Raw genomic sequence first — 25,292 nt, forward strand, 5'->3', positions numbered from 1 at the left:
ATGATAAATCAAACAACGCTCAAAATACACCTTTTTTGGTAATGTTCTGTTACTCCACACTGAAGTGGTTTTGCGTTTTGGAACCTAAGAAGCTCAAAAGCACTCATGATACAATTTCTTTGTAATGCCTTTTCGTTATTACATATAAGATAATTTGCATGATTTTTCGCGTTTTCGTACATACAAATGTTACTAAAAGTCGTTTAATTTCACAGAAGAGGTTCATTTTTATGCATTTTGGCGTTTTGGTGTCTAACTGTGAAAACATACAAAATTCACAATTTTTGTAATGGTTTGTTTCTCTATATAGAGTGCTATTCATGCATTTTAGCGTTAGGTACTTATGAAGCTCAAAAATACTCAAAATACACGTCTCTCGTAATGTTCTTTTATTTGCCGTTGTTGCGTACTTTCAATAAATATTTGCTGTTTTGTATGTAACAAGCACAAAAACATTGAAAATACAAGTTTTTTTTTTTCATTTTAAGATATTGTGTTTCTCTATATTATTTTTGCATGCTGTTTTGCGTTTTGACATGTAAATAGCTAAAAAAAAAAACTGACAAGACACGCTTTTGGTAATATTGTTTTTTTTCCCCATATAAGGTGTTTTTTTTATGCGTTTTAGTGTTATCGTGGCTAACACTCATCAAATGACACTAAGAAGACAAATTCCTGGAAATGGAGTTTTAAATCACAATAGAGGGTGCTTAGCATGCATTTTGGCATTCTGGAATATAAGAATGTGAAAAATATTACAAGTTTTTCAAAATGTTGTTCTCTTTTCCATATAGTATTCTATTCTAAGAGGTTTGGTATGTAGGACGATGAGAAGCACTCATAATACTCATTTCTTGTGATATTCTTTCGGTACCCCTTATGAGGTAATTTCCATGCATTTTCTCGTTTTTATACGTAACAAACTCAAAAATACTCAAAATCCTTGTTTTTTCATAATGTTATTCTTTCTCTATAAGAATTTTCCATGCGTTTTAGAATTTTGGTAAGTAAGAAGCTGAAACACTAAATATACATTTTTTGTAATACTATTTGGTATTCCCATATATGGTGATTTCCATGCATTTCAGCATTTTGGTGCTGAACATGCTTATAAACACTTCAAAAACATATATCTGGAAATGTCATTTATTTTACCCATAAACGGTGAATTGCATGCATTTTTTTTTTTATGTTAGGTACCTAACAATGCAAAAAAAATAAAAAAATGCACGTTTTTGGTAATCTTGTTTTGTTTCTCCATATGTAATGCTATTGAAGACTTTTTGCGTTTTTGACACTAAGAAGCTGGAAAAACACTCATAATACACTTTTCTCGTAATGTCTTTTCATTATTCAATATAGAATATTTTGCATGAATTTACGTGTTTTCGTAGATAACAATATAAATAACACTCATAACACACGTTTTTAGAAATATTGTTGTACATATAGAGTGCTATTGAGCGTTTTTGCTATAATACATGTGTGCAGTAATATTATGTTTCACCATATATGGTTTATTGCATGCATTTTGCCGTTTCTCTACTTAACAAGCTCAAAATTCCTTATAATACACATTTTTTGTATATTTTAACGTTTTCGTACGTAAGAAGCTCAAAAACACCTTTTTGGTAATGTTGTTTTGTAGTCCAAAATAGGGTACTTTCCAAGCATTTTTATTGTTTTGGTGCCTAAAACTTTAAAGAAAATAATGAAATAAACACGTTTCTAGTAATGTCGCCTCGTTTCCTTACATAGAGTGCTTTGTATGTACTTTGGCAGTTTAGTACTTATATATATATATATATATATATATATATATATATATATATATATATATATATATATATATATATATATATATATATATATATATATATATATATATATATATATATATATATATATATAAAACATTCAGGATACACTATTCTTCATATGCTGTTCTAATTTTCAACATAGAGTGTTATTCAACGCATTCTCGCGTTTTGGAACCTAAGAAGCTCAAAAAATACTTCTTTTACACGTTTCTCGTAATGTTCTTTCCTTTTCCCATATAGGATACTTTGCATGCATTTTAACGTTGAAGTACGTAAAAGCTCAAACTCTCAAAATACTTGTTTTTGGTAATATTACTCTGTGTTTCAATTAAGAAGGTTTTGCATCATTTTTAGCGATTTAGTAGTAAAGTACCTCAAAAACACTGAAAAGCAACGTGTTTTATAAAATTTTGTTTTCCAGAATAACGTGCTCTCCATGTTTTTTTTCGCTTTTTGTTGTCTAACAGGCACAAAAATAATTATAAGATACGTTTCCTTTAATATTGTTTCTTTTAACCGTAGAGGGTGCAATGAATGCATTTTGGCGTTTTCTTATCTAACGATGTGAAAATCACTCAAAACCGATATTCTTTAAATGTTCTGTTTCTCCACTTAATACTATTTATACTTTATAGCGTTTAGGTGCCTAAGAAGCTATGAAATACTCAAAATACACGTCTCTCATAATGTTCTTTTGGGGGTCTTGTACGTAACTCGCTCATAAACACTGAAAATACACGTTTTTATTAAAGTTTTGCATGCGTTTCTGTCCGTAAATGGCTAAAAACTCAAAAGACACGTTTTTGGTGATATTATTTTTTCCCCCATATAGGGTGTTTTCCAAGCCTTTTTAGAGCTTTCAAACTTACCACGAACCAGAAGACACTCAAAAGATATATTTCTGAAAAAGAAGTTTCAATTCTCCATAAATGGTGCATACAGGGTGCATTTTGATATCTAAGAATGTGAAAACTCCTAAAATTCACGTTTTCGATTATGTTTTTTTTTCCATATAGAGTGTTTTTCATGTGTTTTAGCGTTTTGGTACATAAGGAACATTCATAATACCCATTTCAAGTATTGTTCTTTCCTTACCCGGTATAGGGTATTTTTAATTAATTGCGTCGTTTTTATACGTAACATGCTCAAAACATTAAAAATACTAGTTTTTGGAAATGTTATTCTTTCTCTATTAAGGGTGTTTTGCTTGCGTTTTAGAATTTTGGTACGTAAGAAGCTCAAAACACTCAAAAGACACGTTTTTCGTAATGGTCTTTGGTATTCGTATATAGGTTATGCTTTTTAGCATTTTGGTGTACAAAATCCTCATAAACACTCCAAAAACATGTACCTGGAAATATAATTTTTTTTCCCTATACACGGTGAATTGCATACATTTTGGATGTTTGGTACCTAACAATACAAAAAAAGACTAAATACACGTTTTTCGTAATGTTGATCTGTTTCTCCATATATAATATTCCTAAAGAGTTTTTGAGTTTTGGACATTAAGAAGCTGAAAACCATTCATAACACACTTTTCTCGTAATGTCTTTCCGTTGTTAAATCGAGGATATTTTGCATGAATTTAAGCGTTTTCGTACATAATGATATGAATAACATTCATAATACGTTTTTGATGGTGTTATTCTTTTTCTTCATATAGAGTGCTATTGAGAGTTTTTTTTCAAATAAGGACTTCAATAACATTCATAATCTTGTTATGTTTCACCATATAGGGTACATATCATGCATTTTGCCGTTTCTCTACCTAATAAGCTAAAAAAAAAAAAAAACACTCCTAACACACATTTTTGGTAATATTATTCAGTTTCTCCATAACGAGTGTTTTGCATGAATTTTAGCTATATGGTACATAAGAAACTCAAAAACACTCAAACGAAACCTTTTTTGGTAAACCAAGCTGTTTTTTTTTATTGAAAATAGGGTGTTCTCCATGCAAAGACACGCTTCTGGTAATTTCTTTTCATTTTCCTATATAGGGTGATTCGCTTGCATTTTACCGTACCTAACAATGTAAAAAACACTCAAAATATAAGTTTTTGATAATGTTGTTCTGTTTGTCTATATAGAGTTCTATTCAAACGCGTTTTCGCGTTTTGTTACCTAACAAGCTTGAAAACACTCCAAATACGCGTTTCTCGTAAGGTCCTTTTGTTTACCTATATTGTATACTATACATGCATTTTGGCAATGTAACAAGCTCAAAAACAATCAAAATCTTTAATTTTGGTAATGTTACTTTGTGTCACGATCAAGGGGATTTTCCATGTTTTAAGCTTTTTCAAAACACTGAAAAGGTAATGATGTTTTGTTTTTCCATATTGAGTCCCTTCCATGATTTTTTTAGCGTTTTGTTGTCTAACACTCATAAGATACGTTTCCTGTAATGTCGTTTTATTTGACCATAGAGGGCGCTTTACATGTATTTTGGCGTTTTGTTTTCTGTGAAAAACAATCAAAATACACATTTTTTGTAAGGTTGTTCTGTTTCTCCAAATAGAGAGTTATTTATGCGTTTAAGCGTTTTTTTCCTAAAAAGCTCGAAAAAAGTTTCTTTTCCGATGTGGTGTACTTTATATTTTGGTGTTTTTTTTTTTTTTTTACGTAACAAGCTCATAAACACAAAAAATACACGTTTTTGGTAAAGTTATTCTGTTTTGTATTTTAAAAGGTGTTTTGAATGCGTTTAAGCGTTTTGGTACGTAAGCAGCTAAAAAAGACAACGTGTCTAGGTAATATATATATAGCTAAAGATTGTTTTTCATGCTTTTTGTGCTTTTGTGCCGAACCCGCTTCAAAAGACATTCAAAAGACATGTTTCTTAAAATGAATTTTCAGTTCTTTTTTCGGTGATGTTATTCTTTTTCTCAATAAGAAAGTTTTGCATGCCTTTTAGCACTTTTTTGGACGTAAGAAGCTCCTAAACACTTCAGAGATATGTTTTTGGTAATGTTGCTTTTTTTTTTCTATGTAACAAACTCAAAAACTCTTAAAATACATGGTTTTTGGTAAAGGTATACTCGTACTGTTTCTCAGTATTTATTTTTTTATTTATTTATTTTATTTATTTTATTTATTTATATATTTTTATTTATTTTTTATTTTACTTTATTTTATTTTATTTTTTTTTTTTGCATGGGTTCTAGCGTTTTATTACGTAAGTAAATCAAAAACAGGACACGATTTTGGTAATATTGTTTCGTTTTCCTTTATAGGGTTTTTTTCCATGTTTTTTTGTGCGTAACTAGATTCATATGTTTTAGCGTTTTTGTACCTAAGAAACTCAAAAACACTCATAATGCGTGATTTTCTTAATCACTTTTTGTTTCGCCATATAGGGTAAATTATATGTATTTTCACGATATGGCATCTAAGAATGTGAAATACACTGAAGATACACGTTTTTTTTTTTCTCTCTGTTTCTTGATATAGAGTACTATTGAAGCGTTTTCATAATTAAGAAGCTCAAAAACATTCATAATAAACGTTTCTCGTAGTGTCTTTTCGTAACCCTTATTAAGTAGTTTGCATCCATTTTGACGTTTTTGTACGTTTCTCTTCCTAAAACGATAATAAATACTCAAAACACACCTTTATGTAAATGTTATTTCTTTTTTACATATAGGGTGATCGGCATGCATTTTTGCGTTTTGTTTTTCAATAAATGTGAAATACACTAAAATACACATTTCTGGTAGTTTTTTTTTTTTTCCACATTGAGTACTATTTATGTGTTCTCATGTGTTGGTACCGAGGAATCTCAAAAACACTCACAATACACGCTTCTTGGAAAGTCTTTTTGTTTTCCCCTTTTCATGTTTTTTTTTTGGCATTTTTCAACGTAAGAAGCTCAAAAAATATTCAAAATGCTTTTTTTTTTTTTTTTTGGTAATATTATTCTGTTTCTCCATACAGGGTTCCGGTACATAAGAAGCTGAAAACACTCAAAACACACATATTTGATAATTTTGTTTTCTATTCCTATATAAAGTGCTTTCCGTGCTTCTTAAAGCTTTGGCGCCTAACCTGCACAAAAACACTCGAAATACTTTTTTCTTGGAATGTTGTTTCATTTCTTCATGTAAGGGACTTCCTATGCTTTTTCGAGTTTTGGTGCCTAAAAATGAGCTAAAGCCTCAAATTACACGTTTTTTTTGGTAATCTATTTTTTATTATAGAGTGTTATTAAAGCTTTTTTCGAATTTTGGTAGTTAAGAAGCTCAAAAACGCTTATAATACACTTTGCATGCATTTTGACTTCGTTTTACGTAGCAATCTGAACCACACTTCTAATAGTTGCTTTTGGTTAGGTTATTTTGTTTTCCCACAAAGCGTTTTTGCATGTGTTTTTTGGTTTTGGTAAGTAGCTCAAAACACTTAAAAGAGACGTTTTTTGTAGTATTTTCTTTTCGCATATAGGGTGTTTTCAATGCTTTCTAGCGTTTTGGTACCTAACACGTTCATATACACTCAAAAGACACCTTACTGGAAATATCTTTTCCTTTTTTCCATATAGGATACTTTGCATGCATTTTGGCGTGTGAAATACAAAATCTCACGTTTTTTTTATTTTATTTTTTTTTTATCTTATGTAAATACATATATAATGCTATTCCTGCATTTTAGCGTTTCGGAACCAATGAAGTTCATAAACAACTATAATACACGTTTCTCTTTATTTCTTTTCTTTTTCCGCATAATAGTACTTAACATGTATTTTGTCGCTTTTGTATGTAACAAGCTGAAAAACTCCAAATACTTGTCATTGGTAATGTTAATCTGTTTTTTCCATAAAGAGTGTTTTGTATGTGCTTTAGCTTTCTGATAGCCTCAAAAAGACTCAAAAGACAAATTTTTCCTTTTTTTTTTTGTATTCCCAAATAAGGTGATTTCTATGAACTTTTTACGTTTTTATGGCTCATACTATAAAAAAAACCCCTCAGAAAACACGTTTCTGGGATTTTTCGTTCTTTCCCCATATAGAGCATGAATTTCGTCGTTTTGGTACTTACTGATGTGAAAATCACTCAAAATACACGTTTTCTGGTAATGTTGATCTGTTTCTCAATATAGAGTTCCATTCATGTTATTTTTTTTCTCCATATTCATGCGTTTTTGAGTTTTGATAATACAAGAAAAAAACTCATAATACACGTTTTTCGTAAAGTCTTTTCGTTTCTCTCGTACTTTGCATGCTTTTTTTGCGTTTTTGTGCGTAATAAGCTCAATAACACTCAAAATACATGTTATTCGTAATGTTATTCTGTTTCTACATAAAGGGTGTTTTTACATGCGTTTTAGCTAGAAAACACTCAAAACACGTTTTTTGTAATGCAGATTTCTCTCCGTATATAGGGTGCTTTCGATGCTTTTTAGCATTTTTTGTGTAACCTGCAGAAAAAAAAAAAAACTCAAAAGATACGTTTTTTATATGTCGTTTAGTTTTCCCATGAAAGGAAAATTGAGTGTGAAAAACACTCAATTTACACGTTTGGGAACGTTGTTGTTTCTACGCATAGAGTGATATTAACGCGTTTTTGCTTTTGGTACCAATAAAGCTTAATACATGTTTCTCATAACGTCATTTCGTTTCCCAATATATAGTACTACTCATGCATTTTAGCGTTTTTCTACGTAAGCGCTCAAAAACACTCGAAAATAGTTGTTATTGTTAATGTTGTTCTATTTCTCCATAATGTGTGTGTAAAACACACATTAAGTGTTGCAGCGTTTTGGCAAGCATGAAGTTCAAAAACACTCAAAAGACGTTTTTCGTAATGTTGTTTTGTATTGACATGTAGGGTGATTTCCGTTCTATTTAGCGTTTTATTGTTAAACACGATCAAAAACACTCAAAAGACACCCTTCTGTTAATGTCTTTTTGTTTCCCTGTATAGGAGACATTGCATGCATTTTAGCGTTTTGGTGCCTAACAATATCAAAAACACTCAAAATACACGTTTTTAGTAGCGTTCTGTTTCTCCATATAGAGCGCTATTCATGCGTTTTATTGCTTTGATACTTAAGAAGCCCAAAAATATTCATAATATACGTTTCTCGTGATGTCTTTTCATTGCCCCACATACATGCATCCTTTCCCTTTTCTAGGCAACAATCCCAAAAATACTTAACATACTTGTTTTTGGTATTGTTAAGGTGCTTTGTAAGCTTTTTTTTCTTCGTACTAAACAATGTGAAATACTGTCAAATACACTTTTTTGTAATATTGTTCTTTATATATGTATATATACATATATATATATATATATATATATATATATATATATATATATATATATATATATATATATATATATATATATATATATATATATATATATATATATATATATATATATATATATATATATATATATATATATATATATATATATATATATATATATATATATATATATATATATATATATATATATATATATATATATATACACAGAATGATATTTATGCGATTTAGCGGTTTGTTACCTAAGAAAATGAAAAACACTCATAATACACATCTCTGGTAATGACCTTTCGTTTATTCCGTATAGGATATTTTGTATGTATTTTGTCGTTTGTGAACGAAACAAGCTCAAAGACACTAACAATACTTGTTTTTGATAATGTTACCCTGTTTTTCCCTAAATGGTGTCTTGCATGCGTTTTAGTGTTTCAAAGTTTAAAAACAGTCAGAAAATGTGTTTTTTGTAATTTTGTTTTGTTTTCCAATATAACGTGTGTTCCAAGGTTTTTTCGCGTCTCGGTGTCAATCATCCACAAAAACACTCAAAACATATGTTATTTGCAATATAATTTCGTTTTTCCATATTACGGGCTTAACATGCATAATGGTGTTTTGGTACCTAACAATGTGAAAAACATTCATATTAGACTTTTTTGGTAATGTTCTTCAGTTTCTCCATATGGAGTGATATTAACGGGTTTTCGCGTGTTGGTAGCAAAAAACCTCATAATGCACATTTCTCGTAATGTCTTTTCAATTCCCCTTATAGGGTTTTTTGTATGTATTTTGATTTTTTTTTTTTCCTAACAACCTTTAAAAGGCACTCGAAAATAGTTGTCTTTTCTGATGTTATTCTTTTTTTTCATAAAGTTTATTTTGAATACTTTTTAGCGTGTTAGTACGTAATAAGTAAAAAAAAAAAAAAAAATTAATACTCAAAATTTTCTTAATGTTATATTGAATTACTATATAGGGTGATTTACATGCTTTTTAGTGCCCACCATGCTCAAAAAACATTCAAAAGACACGTTTCTGGTAATGTCTTTTTGTTTACTCATGTAAGAGGCATTGCATGCATTTTTTATGTTTTGGTATTTAATAATGTGAAAACACTCAATATACATGTTTTTTTCTAATGTTCTTTCTCTTAATATAAAATGCTATTAATGTGTTCTAGCATTTTGTTACCTAAAAAGCTCAAAAACTCTCATAATACTATATAACACGATTTTTGTCTTATCGTTATTGTGCTTCTCTATAAACGGCGTTTTCACGCCTTTTTGCGTTTTGGTATGTAGGTAACTCAAAAACACTAAAAAATACATGTTTTTCGTAAGGTTCTTATGTTTCTCCACATAGAGTGCTATTCATGCGTTCTAGCATTTTGGTACCTAAAAAGCTCAAAAACTCTTATAATACATATCTCTTGTAATGTTCTTTCATTTCCCTATGTTGGATACTTTGCATACCTTTAGGCGTTTTTGTACGTAACAACCTCAACAACACTCAAAATACTTATTTGGCTAAAGTTATTCTGTTTCTCCATTAAGGATTTTATATCCATTTTAACGTTTTGGTACGTAAGAAGCTAAAAACCACTGAAAAGACACGTTTGTTTTGTAAAGTTTTGTATATATATTTTTCTTTTTATACTTTTTAGCGTTTTGGTGCTTAACACGTCATAAACAATCAAAAGACACATTTCTGGAAATGTCATTTCTTTTCCCCATATATGGTGCATTTTGAGTATTTTCAGCTTGTTACGTACAAAACCACACATATGTATTGTACATACTTTACTTTCCTGATGTACACTACATCAGGAAAGTAAAGAACATTACGAGAGACGTGTATTTTTAGTGTTTTTGAGCTTCTTAGGTACCAAACCGCTGAAACAAATGAATAGCATTCTATATGGAGAAACAGAATAACAATAAAAAAAGAATATGTTTTCAGCTTGTTACGTACAAAACCACACATATGTATTGTACATCTTTACTTTCCTGATGTACACTACATCAGGAAAGTAAAGAACATTACGAGAGACGTGTATTTTTAGTGTTTTTGAGCTTCTTAGGTACCAAACCGCTGAAACAAATGAATAGCATTCTATATGGAGAAACAGAATAACAATAAAAAAAGAATATGTATTTTTTGTGTTTTTCAAATCCTTGAATAACAAAACACCAAAATACATGAAAAATATCCTCTACGGTGAAAAGAAACAACGTTACAGGAAACGTATCTTATGTGTGTTTTTGTGCATGTGTAACAACTAAATGCTGAAACGTATCGAAAGCACCTGATATGGGAAAAATAGCATTACCATAAACGCTCCTTTTGAGTGTTTTTGGGCTACTTAACTAACCTTTAAATGCATACAAAATCCCCTCTGTTGTGACAATGTAACATTATAAAAAAAAAAAAAAACAGTTAATTTGAGTGTTTTCAGCTTGTTACGTACATAAACGATAAGATGCATGCAAAGTACTCTACATCTGGAAAGTAAAGAACTTTACGAGAGCATGAATAACACTCTATATGGAGAAACAAAATAACAATACAAAAAAAAAAAAACGTGCATTTTGAGTGTTTTTTGCAGTCAAGTACCAAAACGTCAAAATGCATGCAATTTGCCCAATATGGGAAAAAGAAACGATATTAAGGGAAATTACATTATATAAACAGAATATTAATGCCAAAAATACAAGTATTTTGAGTGTTTTTGAGCTAGCTATTTAGAAAAATGCGAAAATGCATGTAATAAACCGTATATGGGGTAACGAATAAACATTACGAGAAACGCGTATTGTCTGCATTGAGCTTCAAAGGTACCAAAACGGGAAAATGCAAGAATGCCAGTTTATATGGAGAAAAGAACAACAGTACGAAAAACGTGTTTTCTTTTTTTTTTGTGTGTGTGCATTTCAAACTGTAAGGTACCAAAACGCCAAAATGCATGCAAAGATCCCTATACGTGCAAAGCATACGAGATTTCCAGAAACGTGTCTCTTTAGTGTTTTCTATCGTGTTAGGCACCAAAAACACTAAAATGCTTGCAAATCATCCTATTTGGTAAGAGAAAAAAAACAATATTAGCAAAAACATGTCTTTTGAATGTTTTTTTTTTTTCAGCTTGTCACGTGCCTAAATGCAAAAACGCAGGCAAAACACTCGTGATGGATAAACAGAGTAACATTGCCCAAAACAAATATCTTAAGAGATTTGGACCTTCTGACGTAGTAAAATTTAAATCCAAAGTACCATATATGGGGAAAGTAAAAGACATTACTATACGAGAAACGTATTATGAGTGTGTTTGAGCTTCTCAGATTCCAAAACAGGAAAACGCGTTAATGCCATTCTTTATGGAGAAACGAAACAACATTACCAAAAACGTGTAATTTGAGTCTTTTCAAACTATGTCACCAAAACGCCAAAATGCATCCGAAACTTCTTTTTTGGGCGAAACAAAACAAAATAATAAGAAACGTATGTTTTAAGTGTTTTTAGGCACGCTAGTCACTAAATCCTAAAAAGCATTGAAAGATTCCTGTATGTGAATAGAAAGACCTACCAAAAATGTGTCTTTTCAGTGTTTTCAGCTTCTTACATGCCAAATCACTAAAAAGCATGCAAAATACCATTTATGGAGAAACTGAGTAACATTACCAAAAACAAGTATTTGGAATGTTTTTTGAGCTTCTTAGATCGAAAAAAATGCATGCAACATGTTGAAACGAAGACATTACGAGAAACGTATTATAAGTGTTTTTGAGCTTCGGTACCAAAACACTAAAATGGGTGAATAGCACTTTATATGCAGAAACAAAATAACTTTACCAAAATTTGTATTTTTACTGTATTTCACATTATTATATAGCAAAACTCCAAAAAAGCAGGTAAAGCTTCGTAAATAGGTAAAGGACACGATATTACATGAAACTTGTCTTTCAAGTATATTTGAGAGTGTTAGGTACCAAAACACTAAAAAGTATAAAAATCACACTTTGTGGGAATCTAAATTAGCATTACGAAAAACGTGTCTTTTAAGTGTAATTGAACTTTTTACTTACCAAAACGATAAAACACATGTAACACATTTTTTTTTTTTTTTTGTAGAAACAGAATAACATTACTAAAAGAAGTATTTTGAGTGTTTTTAAGTCTGTTACGTAGAAAAAAAGCAAACATGTAAAGTACTCTATATGAGTAAACGAAAAGACATTGCGAGAAAAGTGTATTTTTTTTAGCTTGTTTTGCAGCAAATCGTTAAAACGTATGAATAGCACTCTATATTAGAAAAAAAAGGCAACATTAATTAAAACGTGTATTTTGAGTGTATATTACATTGATACGTACCACAATGCCAAATTGCAAGAAAAAGCACCTTATAACGTGTCTTCTGAATGTTTATGAGGGTTGACAGGCACAAAAACGATAGAAAACCATGTAACGCATGGAAGACTGTACATGAAATGAAATGTAAAGCATATACAATAAGAAAATAATAATTCCAATAATGTCTATTATGTGTTCTTGAGCTACATGCATAAAAAAAGTAAAATATAAACACTAAACCACAAAAAAATATACCTATTGTAGAAACTGTATGATTTTACCAGAAACTTGTATTTTGAGTGTTTTTGAGCTTGCTACGTAGTAAATGCAAGATGCATTCATGTATTCTGTATGGGAAACGAAAAGACTGCAAAAAACTGCAAAAAAAAAAAAAATAGTAATAAAAAGAGAATCATATAATACCTTATGTGATTTTCTTTTTATTTATTTTTTTTAAGTACTAAATTGCTAAAATATACAAATATATATCAAGAGACAGAAGAACATTACCAAAAAACGTGTATTGTGAGTGTTTTTCACTATGAAGTATCAAAACGCTGAATTATATGCAAACGACATTACTAGAAACGTTTCTTTTGAGTGTTTTTGACTGTGTTAGGCATCAAAAAGCTAAAAAGCAAAGAAATCACCGTACATCAGGATACAAAACAACATTATAAAAAATGTGTCTTTTGTGTGTTTTTGAGTTTCTTACGAACAAAACCGCTAAAATGCATTCAAAACACTTATTAAGGAGAAACAAAATAATCTTTACCAAAAAACAAGCATTTTAAATGTTTTGAGCGTGTTACGAAGAAAAATGCCTAAATGTACCGTATAAGGGGAAGCGAAAGGATATTATGAGTGACGTGCATTATATGTGTTTTGAACTTCGTAGATTTCACATTATTAGGTAGCAAAATCCAAAAATGCAAGCAAAACAACATATATGAAAAAAAAACGACATATCCAGATATATGTCTTTTGAGTGTTTATGAGCGTGTTAGGCACCAAAATGAAAAAAAAAAAAATCCTGGAAATCCCCCTATATGGGAATACAAAACAACATTACCAAAACGTGTCTTTTGAGTGTTTTTGAACTTATCAAACACTAAATCGCATGCAAAACACTCTTTATGGAGAGAAAGAATAACATTACCAAAGAAAAGTATTTTGATTGTTTTTCAGCATGTTACGTAGAAAAAAAACGGCAAAATGTAGGCAAAGTACACCATATGAAAAGCCATCCCGAGAAACGTGTATTATGAGTCTTTTTTTAGGATTTTTAGGTACTAAAACGCTAAAGGGTATTAATAGCACTCTATATGGAAAAACAGTACAACATTTAAAAAAACGGTTATTTTTAGTGTATTTTTTTTATTGTTAGGTACCAAAACGCTAAAATGCATACAAAGCACCTTAATTGGGAACAAAACATGAGATTTCTAGAATCGTGTCTTATGAGCGTATTAGGCACTACATCGTTAAAAGTATGGAAAATCATCCTCTATAGGAATACAAAACATCATTACTAAAAAAACATGTCTTTTGAGTATTCTGAACTTCTTACACACCAAAACACTAAAACGCATTGAAAACACCTTTTATAGCGAAACAGATTATTATTACCAAAAACTAGTATGTTGTTTTAAACACGTTACGTGCAAAAACACCAAAATTAATGCAAAATATACTGTATAAGGAAACGAAAGAATATTACCAAAAACGTGTATTGTGAGTGTTTTTGAGCTTTTTAGGTACCGAAACGGTAAAACGTACGATCAAAAAAAAGAAAGAACATTACCATAAATATGTATTCTAAGTGTATTTCACATAATTAGGTATTAAAACACCAAAATACATGCAAAGCAAAAAGATATTTCCCAAAAAACGTGTCTTTTGAGTGTTTGTGTGCGTGTTAGGCACAAAAATCCCAAAAGGCATCGAAATCAACCTAAATGGGAATACAAAATTACATATCTTTTTGGTAATGCTGTTTTGTTGATCTGTATGAAGTTGTATTCAAATGTTTTAGCGTTTGGTAGCTGAAAAGCTGAAAAACAATCATAATGCATGCTTCTGTTAATATCGTTTTGTTTCACATACTGGGGACTTTTTATGCCTTTAACCCGTACAGTGTTGCTTTATAGGAGTGAAAGAGGTCATGTGGGGTTGGATTTTGGCCAAATAATATTATTGCCTTATAAAATTGCAAAAAAATTTGAACGATATAAATGCGATATATGTGTGTTCCCTGTAAGCTGTCGTTTTCTGTCAGTCCTTTCACGCGTGGCACCAATACTCCAGTGGTGGTGCGTAAGACGAAACATGTAGAACAGTACTATGTAACTTCCGCTTCTTATTTATTATTTCCGACACACTGTGAATGCTTCTTCCATGACTATATATTGTTTAGTTTGAGTTTCTTGTAAAATATATCTGAAGATTGTTTGTCTAGCCTTTCTATAGTCATATCATAGTACCAAATTTATCACGCTCGTACAGACTATATTTTCTCTATGTGTATATAAGTAGCACAATATTATCCCATCATTGCACAAGCATAACATGTTTTGTAACACCAACAACAAAAAAATTACACACAGCTGCCCAAATAACCCATTATACGAATTTTATGTTTTTTTATGTTGGTACTCCTGCATACCACAGCCCGTCCGCCCTCGCCCGCCAGCTGATCACATACCCCAAACATTTTCCCATTTACTACGTAGCTTCCGCGTCTTTGCATTTGCTGCCGACCAATTTGGTATTGCTCTGCTACTGTACAATTTACATAATATCCCAATTTTACAAGTATATCTAAGAGGTAATTGTGTATTACCTCTGGACTGTAGCATATCCCATGAAAATCTGTATGGCTGGGAAACTGATGACTCAGGTTCCGAGCCAGGAATGAATACAAAGGAGAAACAGACAGCAACAACCCTGTTGGGCCCAACGAGGCTGCCTGTATAGCTAACACTACACTAACTACAACTACAGTTCTATACTTCTATCTATCTACTGTGGGCCAAAGTAAGTAAGATGAGGAATGAATGATATGAAAGCACATGTGCATAAAAGACAGCAGAATTATCGTCATAGAGAATATTCTCTATTTGCGTCGATGTCAAGCCCCGCGGCATGGTGCACAGGACAACACGTGCTAACACCGAGGGTGTAGCAGCGTGTCTGGCTATCATGACTCATTGCCGGGCCAGCCCACCAACCCGGCGCCTCACGCCCCAGGGCTGCCAACACAACCGACGATGACTGTACGCATGAACACAAAATATATTGAAATTGCTATTCAAGTAGGAATAATATAAAAATAGCTGATCTACTGAACAGTATTTTGAGTATATTGATAAGTAATTATGACACCACTAACATATTTTTATAAATATACCTATTTTTTCAATAAATCATTCGTGGTCATGGATACATTCTATGTAATAGACCACAGCAATACAATAAAAATGAGAGTGAGCTTTCAAAATCATATTTAGGCATAGAAAAGACATCTTGAACCATTTCTACAGGTTTAGGTGCCGTGAAGTAAAAGAAAACGATGATCGTATATATACGTACTAAACACTTTCCCTCCCGAACGTATATATACGTACTAAACACTTTACGGGTTAAAGATTTTTGGTACCTAACAAGGTAAAAAACTCTTAAAACACACGCTTTTCATTATGTTATGTTTCTCTGTAAAGAGTGTTTTGCATGTTTTGGTACTTAAATACGATCAAAAACTCTCAAAGGACACGTTTTAGATTTTTTTTTTTTTTTTTTATCGTTTTAGTGCCTTAAAAGCTCGTAAACACCAAATAGACACGTTTCTGGTAATGTCGTATCGTCTCCTCATATAGAGTGCTTCCTCTGTATTTAGGCGTTCTGCTACCTCACAAGGTCAATCAAAACACTCAAAACACAAGTTTTTTTTATGTTGTTATATTTCTAAAGAAAAACTTATTTACATGCATTTTAGCTTTTTTTTTTTTTCTCTTTTTTTACGTATGAAGCTCAAAATCGTTTAAAACCAAGAATGCAAACCGGGAAACCAGGAACGCAAGAAGCTAAAAAGCACTCAAAATTTGCATTCTTGGTAATGTTTTCTTTTTTTTTATGTTATAGGGTGCTTTACATGCATGCATTTCAGCGTTTTGTAACCTGACAAGCACAAAAACACTCATATTACACTTTTTTATACGTGTAATATGAGTGTAATATTGTTATAGTTCTGATTGTTCTTATAGGGTGCTTTGCATTCATTTCGGGGTTTTGGTCCCAAACATGGTGGTAATCATTGATATGATTCTCCATATAGACTGATATTCATGTGTTTTAACGTTTTTTGTTAATATCTTTTCGTTCCCATATTCGTTTCTTTACATGCATTTTATTATCTGAAGAAAACCATAAAAGATTTTCAAAAATTTTAATTTCTTTTCCATGTACGTTATTTTATGTTTTTTTTTTTTTTTAGCGTTTTATTCTTTTTTTTTTTCCTTTTCTTTTTTGCCTAATGCGCTCATAAACACCCAAATGACACGTTTCTGGTATTATAGTCTCGTTTTCTAGTACAGTTTGCTTTTTCGTTTATTTTGACGTTTTGTTAATGTTGTTATGTTTTTTTGCAGAAAGTCTGTTTTGTATGCGATTAAGGGTTCTTTTAAGAAAAAACCTAAAAAAAAAAAAATTGAAAAAGTCACTAATTTGATAAAGTTGTTTAGTTTTCCAATATAGTGTATTCTTTATGCTTTTTTAGCCGTTTGGTAGGTAAGAAGCTGAACAACATTTAAGAATACACGTTTTTGGTAATGATGTTTTCCCATAAAGCGTGCTTTGCATACTCTTTACCTAGAGTTTTGGTACCTAACGAGCTAATATAGATTCATAAATTAAGTTTTAATAATGTTGTTCTCATAATACACGTTTCTTTTCATATAATTTTGTTTCCCATATTGTGTACTTTGCAAGCATTCTTCCTGTTTTGGTGCCGAACAAGTTCAAAAGCACTAAAAACACGCGTTTTCGATAATGTTAATTTGCTTTCCCATATCAGGTTTTTTCCATTCTTTTCAGCGTTTTTGTTTCCAATACGCTTTAAGGCAAGCAAGTGATACATTTCTCATAATAGTCTCGTTATTCTCTATCGGGTGATTTGCATGCATTTTGACGTTTTGATACATAACAAGCTCAAAAACCCTCGAACACGTTTTAGTAATGTTATTCTTTTCTCCAGAAAGAAAAAAACAAGAAATATATCCGTTTTAGTTTATTTATACGAAAGAAGATCAGAAACACTGAACGGTAACGATTCTGATGAAGTTCTTTTGTTTTCCTAAATAGCGTGTTATCTATGTCTTGATACGTAAAAAGCTGAAAATCACTCAAAATACACGATTTTGGTAATATTGTTTTCTTTTCCAATATAGGGTGCCTTCCATGCACTTTTGCGTTTTGGTACCAGAAGAGCCAAAAAAAAAAAAAAAAAAAAAAAAAACATAACACATAACATTGTTGTTCTGATTCTTCTAATATGGTGCTTTGTACACATTTTGGCGTTTTAGTACCTAACATGGTTATAATCATTCATAATACACGTTTTTGGTATTGTCTTTGTTTCTTCATCTAGAATGCTATTTATGAATTTTAGCTTTCTGGTACCTAAAAAGATGAAAACAATAATAATACTTGTTTCTATAGATATCTTATCGTTTCCCATATTGTAATATACATGTATTTATATGCATTTTGGCATTTTGCTCACTAATATGATGGCAATCTTATCACGTTTTTGGTAATGTTTTTTTTTTTTTTTTCTGTTTAAAAAGTGGTATTTATGTGTGTGAGCGTTTTGATAGCTAAGAAGATGAAAAAAAAAACATTCATATTTCTCTCTTAATATCTTTTGGTTTCCTATAACGGGTATTTTACATGCATATTTAACGTTTTGATAAATAACAAGCTCAAAGACAAAATTCACGTTTTTAATAATGTTCGTTTTTTTTTTTGTGTGTGTGTTTTGGTATGTAAAGAAGCTTAATAACTCCTAAAAGACACTTTTTTCGATAATAATGTTTTTGTTTTCGCATAAAGGGTGTTTTCCGTGCTTTTTAGCGGTTTGGTGCCTAACCCACTGAAAAAAAAAAACACAGTTAATACTTTTCTGCTAATGTAGTCTCCTTACCCCATATTGTGTGCTTTGAATGTATTTTGGCGTCTTGTTAACGAAGAAGCAAAACACGATGAAAACACGTTTTTTTTTTTCTACGCGGTTTAGTGTTTTTGTACGTAAGGAGCTCAAAACTCTGAAAAGACATGATTTTGATGTAGATTTTTTTTTTTTCAAAAAAAGCGTGGTTTCTCTGCTTTCTAGTGTTTTGGTACGTAAGAATCTGGAAATTACTCAAAAGACACATTTTTATTAATATTATTTTCTTTTCTCACATCAGGTGCTTTAAATTCACTTTAGCGTGTTTTGGTACCTAATAAGCCCAAATACATTCATGATACACGTTTTTAGCATTGTTGTTCTGAATCTTCATATTGAGTGCTTCATATGCATTTTGGCGTTTTGTCCCTAAGATGGTGGTAATTACTTATGACACACTTTTTTTTAGTAATGTCGTTCTGTTTCTCCATATACAAAGAACCTGGAAATTACTCAAAAGACACATTTCTATTAATATTAGTTTTAGCATTTTGTTACCTATAAAGCTGAAAAAACTAACTACACGTTTTTTTTATTTCTTTTTGTTTCCCATATTGGCTACTTTGCAGGCATTTTTAGTGTTTTGGTACCTCACAAAATGAAAGAGACCAAAGAATAAACGTTGTTCATAATGTTGTTTCGTCATAGAGGGTGTTTTCCATGTGTTTATGGCTTTTCTTACGTAAAAAAGCTAAAAACACACATGCTTTTTTATAATCAAAACACGCGTGATTTTTAATGTTGTTTTTTTTTTTCAAAATTGTGTTTTGTATGCGTTTTATCGTTTCTTATACATAAGAAACTAAAGAAAAAGAAAAATATACGGTTTTGATGAAGTTCTTTAAATTTTCTATATATAACGTGTTTTCCATGCTTTCAATTGTTTTGGTACGTAAGAAGACGAAAAGCACTCAGTAGACTTGTTCTGGTACCTCATATTGTTCTGGCACTCATATTGGACGTTTCTATCATTGTTGTTCTTATTCTTCTCATGCTTGCCTTTTTAGGTTTTCGTCCTTAACATGGTGATAATGACACTAATACACGTTTTACGTAATGTCGTTCTGTTTTTCATATCGAGTGCTACTGATGTGTTTCAGCGTTTTGGAACCTAAAAAGCTGAAAAAAAATAACACTTAAAATTTACGTTTCTATTAATATCTTTTTGCGTCCCATATTGGGTAGTTTGCATGCATTTTGGTACGTAACAAGCTCAAAAACACTCAAAAGACTTTTTTTTAGCATTTTGGTCATTAACGTGACGACAATGGTTCATAATAAACGTTTTTGCTAATGTTCTTCTGTTTATTTATATTAGAGCATGTGTTTTAGCGTTTTGGTACCAAAGAAGGTGAAAAACACTCATGTTACCCATTTCTGTTAATATCGTTTCGTTTCCCATAATGGGTAATTTGCATATATTTTTTAGGGGTTTGGTACGAAACAAGCCTAAAGACAATAATAACAGATGTTTTTTTTGTAATGTTGTTCTGTTTCTCCGTAAAAAGTGTTTTCCACGTGTTATTGCGTTTTTTTACCTAAAGAAGCTGAAAAACATCCATATAGGTGGATTACATGCACTTTAGCGTTTTGGTACCTGACATGCCTAAAAAACACTCATAAACCCCATAAAACCCATAAAGGAGTCCAAAGCGGTAGTCAAAAATTGATGGATAAGTGTCTTGAAACCTCTCCCTTGAAGGAATTTAAGTCATAGGAAGATGGAAAATACTGAAGCAGGCAGGGGAGTTCCAGAGTTTACCAGAGGGATGAGTGATTGAGAATACTGGTTAACTCTTGCATTAGAGAAGAGAACAGAATAGGGGTGAGAGAAAGAAGAAAGTCTTGTGCAGCGAGGCCGCGGGAGGAGGGGAGGCATACAGTTAGCAAGGTCAGAAGAGTAGTTAGCATGAAAATAGCGGTAGAAGACAACTAGAGATGAGAGAGGCTGAAGACAGTCAATTAGAGGAGAGGAGTTGATGAGACATAAAGCTTTTGACTCCACCCTGTCTAGAAGAGCGGTATGAGTGGAACTCCCCCAGACATGTGAAGCATATTCATGCATGGACGGATAAAGAAGGCCCTTTTACAGAGTTAGCAGCTGGGGGATGAGGAAAAAAAAAAAAGATATTAACAGAAATGTGTATTTTGAGTGTTTTTCATCTTCATAGGTACCAAAACACTAAAACACATGAACAACCCTCTATTTAGAGAAACAGAGCGACGTAACCTAAAACGTGTATTATGAGTGATTACCACCATGTTACAGACCAAATATCTATAAAGGATACACAATGCACCCTATAAGAAAAAATATTATATATATATATATATATATATATATATATATATATATATATATATATATATATATATATATATATATATATATATATATATATATATATATATATATATATATATAATCATATTACGTACTTTGCAGGTATATTTACGTTTTTTGTACATAAGATGAAAATACCCAAAATACATGTTTTCAATAATGTTCTTTTTTTTATTTTCCCATATATGGTGTTTTCCATGCTTTAAGCATTTAGTGCCTAATAAACTCATAAAGCACGTTTCTGGTGGTAACGTTTCATTACCCCATATGAGATGCTTTCCTTGCTCTTTGGCGTTTTGATACCTAAAGGCTCAAAAACACTCAAAATACACATTTTTTGGCAATTTTGTTCTGTTTCTTCAGAAATCGTGTTTTGTATGCGTTTTGTCGTTTTTGAACAAAACAAGCTCAAAAAACACTCAAAAGACACGATCTTGATCAAGTTGTTTTATTTTGCAATATAGCGTGTTTCCCATGCTTTTCGGCATTTCGGTACGTCAGAAGATGAAAAACACTTCAAATACCTACACGTTTTTTTTATATTGTTTTCTTTTACCATAAAGAGTTTTTTGCATCACTTTAGCGTTTGGTAGCTAACAAGCTCAAAAACACTATTTTTACACGTTTTTATCATTGTTCTGATTCTTTTTCATAGGGTGCTTTGTATGCATTTTGGCGTTTTGGTCCCTAGGATGGTGGTAATAGCTCATAACACTTGTTTTTGATAATGTTGTGCTGCTCACCTATATAAAATGTTATTGATGTGTTTCAACGTTTTGGTAGCTAAGAAAGTAAAACACACACTACACTTTTCTGTTAATATCATTTTAATATCATAATGGGTACCTTGCATGCATTTTTTTTGCGTTTTGTACCTAACAAACTAAAATACACTCAAAATACACTCTTTTTTTCATAATATTGCCCTGTTTCTTTTCGTAAAGGCTGCTCTGCATGTGTTTTTGCGTTATGGCACGTAAAGAAGATAAAAAAAAAACTCAAATGACACTTTTTCGATAATGTTTTTTTTCTTTTTTTACCATATAGAGTGCTTTCCATGTTTTTTTTTTTTTTTTTTTTTAGTGTTTTCATGCTAATACGCTAATGGACACCAAAATCACACGTTTCTGGTAATGCCGTCTCTCTACCCTATATAGATTGCTTTGCATGCTTTTTGATATTTTGGTACCTAACAATCTTAAAAAAACACACAGACGTTTTCTTGATATTTTACTGTTTCTTCTCGAAGGGTGTGTTTTATTCGTTTTATCATTTTTGTGCGTAAGTTAAAAAGCACAGACACGATATTCTTAAATATATTTTGTTTTCCAATGTAACATGTTTTTCGTGCCTTTTTTATTTATTTATTTTTTTTTTTTTTTTGTAGCATTTTTGATACTTAAGAAGTTGAAAACACTCAAAATACATATCTTTGGTAATATTGTTTTCTTTTCCTATGATAGGTACCTTGCCTGCTCTTTAGCGTTTTGTTACCTAACAAAGTTTAAAAAAAAAAATCACATAACACTTTTTTAGCATTGTTGTTCTGATTTTTCTTTTAGGGTGCTTTGTATGCATTGTGGTGTTTTGGTACCTGACAAGACCCCAAAAAAAACTCATATTACACGTTTTTAACACTGTTGTTTTGCTTCTTCTTATAGGATGTTTTGCATGCATTGTAACGTTTGATCCGTAACATTCGGGTAATCGTTCATAATATACGTTTTTAGTAATGTAGTTCTCTTTCTCGATATAGAGTGATATTCTTGTGTTTTAGGAACTGAGAAGCACTCATAATATACGATTCTGTTAATAACGGCTCCTTTCCCATATTGTGTACTTTGCATACATTTTCAGGGATTTGGTACCTAATAAGCTAGAAAAAAAAAAAAAAACTCTCAAAAGACGTTTTGAGGGCTTTTCCGCCTAATACGCTTCATATGACTGATAATATCGTCTCGTAATATCGTCTTGTTTCCCCATATAAGGTGCTTTACATACATTTCGGTGTTTTGTAACCTAACAAGCTCAAATACACTTAATACACGTTTTTGATGATGTTTTCTTTCTCCTGAAAGAGTGTTTTGTATGCGTTTTACGTATTTTTTTACATAAACACTCAAACACTCAAACAGTCAAACGATACGATTTTTGATAAAGTTTTTTTTTTTTTTTTTTGCAATAAAACGTGTTTTCCATGTTTATTAAAGATTTGGTACGTAAGCTGAAAACACTCAAAAGACAGATTGTACCAAAAAGCTCAAAAACACTCATATTTCAAGTTTTTTTTTGCGAAGATTTTCTGATTCTTCTCATATTGTGATTTATATGCATTTTTGAGTTTTTTGGTCTTTGACATGGTGGTAATCATTCATAATATACGTTTTTTTTTTTATCCATTTAAAGAAATGTTCATGGATATCTAAGAAGATAAAAGAAGACACTCATATTACAAGTTTCTGTTAATATCGTTTCGTTTCTAATAATGGTACTTTGCATACATTTTTTTTTCTCATTAAATGGTGTTTTGCATTTTTTTTCTTTTTACCGATTTGGAACGTAAAGAAGCAACAAAAAAAAAAAAAAAACACTCAAAGGGAACGTTTTTGATGAAGTTTTGTTTTCCCATACAGGGTGTTTTCCAGCATTTTCAGCGTTTTAATGCCTAAGAAACTCATAAACACCCAAATGACATTTTCTTGGTAATGTAGTTTCGTTACCTCATGTTGGTTGCTCTCATAATACAGGTTTTTCGTAATATTGTTTTCATTTCCCATAAAGGCTGATGTGTATGCTCTTTTGCATTTTATATCTTACAACCTCAAAAACTCGCATATTACACATTTTTAGCAATATTCATCTTATTATTCCTAAAGGGTGCTTTATATTAATTTTTGCATTTTTTATCTCTAACATGGTGGTAATCGCTCTTGATACACGTTTTTAGTATTTTTTTTATCGTAATAAAGTGTTATTCATGTGCTTTAAAGTTTTGGTAGCTAAGAATGTGAAAAACAATCATATTACACGTTTTTGTTAATATCGTTTCGTCTCCCAAAATGATTACTTTGCTTGCATTTTTAGTGTTTTGGTACCTAACAAGCTAAAAAACACTCAAAATACAATTTATTTTTCAATGTTCTTCTGGTTCTACATAAAAGATGTTTTCAATGTGTGTTTTTTTTCTTTTTTGCGTTTCTGGTACGTAAAGAAATATTAAAAAGACACGTTTTCGATAATGATCTTTTGTTTTCCCATATACAGCTTTTTCCATGCTTCTTAGCGCTTCGGTGATTACTACGCATATAAATATCCAAGTGACACTTTTATAGTAATGTCGTCTCGCTACATGGTTTGCATGTATTTTGGCATTTTGATACCTAACAATTTCAAAAACACTTTAATCAAACATTTTTTTCCCTTCTGTTTTTCCAGAAAGGGTGTTTTGTATTGGTTTTAGCGTTTTTGAACGTAAGCTCAAAAACACTCAAAAGACACCATTTTGATAGAGTTGTTTTGTTTTCCAATTTAGCTTGTTTTCCATGCTTTTTAGCCTTTTGGTACGAAAGAAGCTGAGAAAGCACTCAAAAGACACGTTTTTGGTAATGATTTTTTTTTTTTTTCCCTTTATAAGATGTTTTCCATACACTTTAGCATTTTGGTATCTGACAAGCCCAAAAAACACTCATATCACACATTTTTAACTTTGTTGTTCTTATTTTTTATAGGGTGCTTTGCATGCATTTTAGTATTTTGGTACTTAATCTTCTCGTAATCACTGAAAAATACACATGTTTGGTAATGTTTTGTTTATATATATATATATATATATATATATATATATATATATATATATATATATATATATATATATATATATATATATATATATATATATATATATATATATATATATATATATATATATATATATATATATATATAGTGTGCTATTCATGTATTTTAGAGTTTTGGTACCCAAGAAAATGAAAAAAAAAAAAAACACTCTTAATGTACATTTCTGTTAACATCGTTTCGTTTCTAATAGAGGGTAGTTTGCATAATTTTTTTTTGCATTTTGTTACCTAACAAGCTCAACAACACTCAAAAGACACGTTTTTAGCGTTTGCGTTTTGGCGCCGAATACGTTCATAAACACTCAAATGACATGTTTCTAATAATATCGTCTTGTTACCCGATATAGAGAGAGTGCTTTGCATACATTTTCGCTTTCTTAATACCTAACGAGGTGAAAACACTGAAATCACTTGTTATTGGTAATGATCATCTGTT

Source organism: Scylla paramamosain, chromosome 38, assembly GCF_035594125.1.
Source record: "Scylla paramamosain isolate STU-SP2022 chromosome 38, ASM3559412v1, whole genome shotgun sequence".
NCBI classification, from domain to species: Eukaryota; Metazoa; Arthropoda; class Malacostraca; order Decapoda; family Portunidae; genus Scylla; species Scylla paramamosain.